Consider the following 3,959-nt stretch of genomic DNA (forward strand, 5'->3'; position numbering starts at 1 on the left):
CATCCATATGTAAATGATAGAGACTGTCAATCATGAAACCACGTGCGACTATTTTATTTCTCAAATAAATAGAACAGCAGTCTTTGTCAAATGTAAAAACATGACCTTCCTGTGCTAGACATGAAACAGAAATCAAATTTCTGCTAGCAACAGGTACATAATAGCAGTCTCTAAGTATTAAACTAAATCCAGACGGTAGTCGCAGATGGTAGGTGCCCACAGCCACAGCAGCAACTTTTGCCCCGTTGCCAACCCGAAGGGTTACCGCACCTTCCGCCAGCCTTCTACTTTCCTTTAGACCCTGCATGGTAGTGCACAAATGAGCACTAGAACCAGAATCTATAACCCAACTAGAAGTAGAAGAAACCGTTAGATTAGTTTCAATTATGAGCAAGTCTATACCTTCTGAAGGTATGTCACCTTTCTTGTTCTTTAGGCTCTCGAGGTATGAAGGACAGTTTCTCTTCCAGTGGCCTTCGACATTGCAGTGGAAACATTTTCCTTTGTCGTTAGCCTTTTTCTTTTGAACTTCCTTCTTTTGCTTCTTATCTTTCTTCTGCTTCTTAGCAGGCTTTTTTTTCTTCCAAGTAGACTTTCTCTTGGAACCAGAAGTCAACTCAGCAGTAAGGACATTGCCCCTTGAACCTTTCAAGGCTCCCTCAGCAGTTACCAACATGTTGATTAGTTCAGTCTTAGTGCATTCAATCTTATTCATGTGGTAGTTTACTATAAACTGACCAAATGAATCAGGAAGTGACTGTAGGATCAAATCCACTTGCAATTCCTTGTGCATGTCCATACCGAGCTTCTCAAGCTCCTCTAGGTCCTTGATCATGGTCAGACCGTGATCATGGACAGACTGCCCTTCGCGCATCTTCGCTTTGAAAAGCCTTTTGGACACTTCAAAACGAGCTGTGCGACTCTGCTCACCATACAACTCTTGCAGGTGTGCCAGTATGTCCCTAGCAGTCTTTATATTTTCATGCTGGCATTGGAGTTCATTAGACATGGATGCCATCATATAGCATTTTACTCTAATGTCATCATCCAACCACTTTTTATGCATTTCACGCTGAACATCAGTAGGACGTGCTGGTAGTGTGGGGATATCTGAATCGAGTATGTAGCCTATCTTCTCACAGTCCAAAACTATTTTGAGATTTCTAAGCCAGTCTTTGTAATTGGTTCCGGTCAGTCGGTTGGTCTCAAGAATACGGGTCAAAGGGTTTGAAGCCGACATTGTATCTGCAGAGAGTAGAGATTCTAGTTAGACTTCTGTACTTGATCCTAATCTGTTCTAAGGTCTTTTAGAACAAATGTAACTCCCACTATTTTCTCGAATCCCTCACACTCCCCTGGTAGGAAAACGGAAATCCCACACGACTAGGGTTTCTAGTGGGTACTGCGGTCCCACCAATTTACATGCCACCTCACCTAACAGTTATTGGTGACACATAGATGGATGAGTGTACAACTCTTGTACAATGCTTCTCAAGCATGTTGCAGTGTAACTTGGTCTCTAAGCCATGAAGACCTCACCTAACAGTTATTGGCCCCATCACTTAGTTAAGTCAGACCCACCGTATAACCGTAGGAATAAAGTCGTCATTGGGTCCTCACCTAACAGTTATTGGTGCCCAACCCCACCTTTACCCTACAACATCTCATGTCTATAGAGAGGTCCAGCCCTCCGATGCAACTTGACCACTGTGTCCAGCCGAGACAAATCAACATCAGAAAGGCCTTAGCAGCTCTACTACAGTGGAAGACCTATTGACTTAATATTGGTTAATCAGGTCTTAGTGTTTGCAACTTGAGCCCTTCATAAGAGGTAATCGAACAATTGGCCAGGTAAGCAGGTGGGAGGCTCCCCTTACTCAGAGAGTAAGGTCCTAATTAAGTAACCACCTTTCATGCTTTCCTAGACACCAATTAGATCAATTAATCTAATATGACTTGCTCATGTCGGTTCACTCTCGACTTGATTGAGGAGGTTTTGATTTAGGTCTCAATTGGGTTTGCTACATCACATGTAAACCTATCTACCCGACTCGCATTTACATCACATGCAAACGGCACATCACAGGCAGTTATAATCGCAGCATCAAATTAAAGCTAAACTTTAACTAGGTGATGATCATGGATTCTAATTAGATCGTATTACAAGCACATGCACATCAATCGATCAAGTGGTCTTCAACTCTTGAATTGGTTCCAAGCCTCCTTGATTCGATCCTTGATCAACCCTTGATCCCATCGCCATCAGCCGCTTGGATCACCTTTCATCTCATGCCTTTGCTTCAACTTGATCGTTGATGTACATCACATCACAGAAATACAACCAGATGTAAAATTAAAAATAAAAATAAATTACATCTCCTTTTAGGAGGCACGCAGGCCTCTCAAAATATCAAATAAGATGCATGCAAGCATCTGAAAAATTACATGACATCGCAGATCACATCGCAGGTCATTACATTTGATACCAAAAGGGTTTGAATCCTATGATCATCACCGTATGCAACAATTATAATTTTCAGATCTGAAAACTAACTGATTATATCATGACATAGGTCGCTGATCATGCTAATCATGATTCTAAACTTTGTAATCCCATTAACAATGCAATTAGAATCATCTTTTTATCACATAAAAATCAGCATGTAAAAAAATCAGCACCTCTGAAAAATCTGCATGCAGAATTTTTCAGCATGCATGATCATTCAATTTTCAGATCTAATAAGCCTTTAGATATTTAATTCTTACCTTAATCTACGAAGCCTAGGCTCTGATACCACTGTTGGGAACCCGCCCATGCCGCTGATATTTCAAAACAAAAATCAGATGGCAGCGGAATCGGCATGCACGGGTTCGACGTTCATCGCATGAACGTTGTTTCGAGACCTTTCGTAATTAGGTAAGAACTAAAACTTTTAAAACTATTAGGAAGATCAAATCTTCACCTTGCGCGGGTAGATGATCACCGCAAATCTGAATTCGTGGTTTTGGAAGAGGGTTCGCTTGAAGCCGTTCAAACGTCCGGCCTCTACGGGTATCCACACGAAGCAGGATCCGATCCAAGCTCTCTATCTCACCGGGGTGCTAGCTCCCTTGCAGAGATAGCTTTTGATGGCTGATCTCCTCTCTTTCAATCAACCCTTGATTGTGCTTGAGAGGAGGAAGAAGAAGGATGAAGATGGGAAGAAGATCAAAAGCCCCTGCAGCCTTCTTCTTTTTCCATGCGTTGGAGCCAAGGAAGAAGACCAAGAGGAGGGAGACGCCTCCTCTTCTTTTCCCTTTGCTGATGGCGGCTGAACCAAGGAGAGATGGAGAGGGGGTGGCCACGTGATGAAGAGGAGAAAGGTGCATCTAGGGCGCCGGCCCCCCTTCTCTCTTCATGTCGCACCAACTAAGTAAAGAGGGGCTGATGCCCCTCTTACTTGGTTAACCCAATCCTCTTCCAAAAAGGATTAGGTGCCTCTCTCATGGTTTAATCCTAATCTAATTAGGATTAGCCAAATTTGGGTTCAATCTACGCTAGTCCTAATCCAATTAGGACTTGAATGAATCATGACTTAATTGAACTCTTCAATCCTAATCCAATTAGGAGTCATGTTGATTCATTAGATTAATAATTAATTTAGACTTAAGGAATCCTAATCCAATTAGGATTTGTTTAATTTTAGTCCTAATCCAATTAGGACTCTATTTGAATTCGAAGTCCTAATCCAATTAGGATTTCTAGGAATCCTACTCCAAGTAGGAATCCAATTTTAATTCAAAACTCCTAATCTCATTAGGATTTTAGGAATCCTATTCCAAGTAGAAATTCCAGTCCTACTCCAACTAGGATTCCCAGTCCTAATCCAATTAGGACTCTAGGAATCCTACCCAAAGTAGGATTCTTGTTTCAAGTCCAATTAATTAATTCCCTTTCCTTCTTCAACTTCTTATCAATC

Source organism: Phoenix dactylifera, chromosome 7 (assembly GCF_051530095.1).
Source record: "Phoenix dactylifera cultivar Ajwa chromosome 7, Ajwa_hap1_PhDact_Kaust_v1.1, whole genome shotgun sequence".
Lineage (NCBI taxonomy): Eukaryota > Viridiplantae > Streptophyta > Magnoliopsida > Arecales > Arecaceae > Phoenix > Phoenix dactylifera.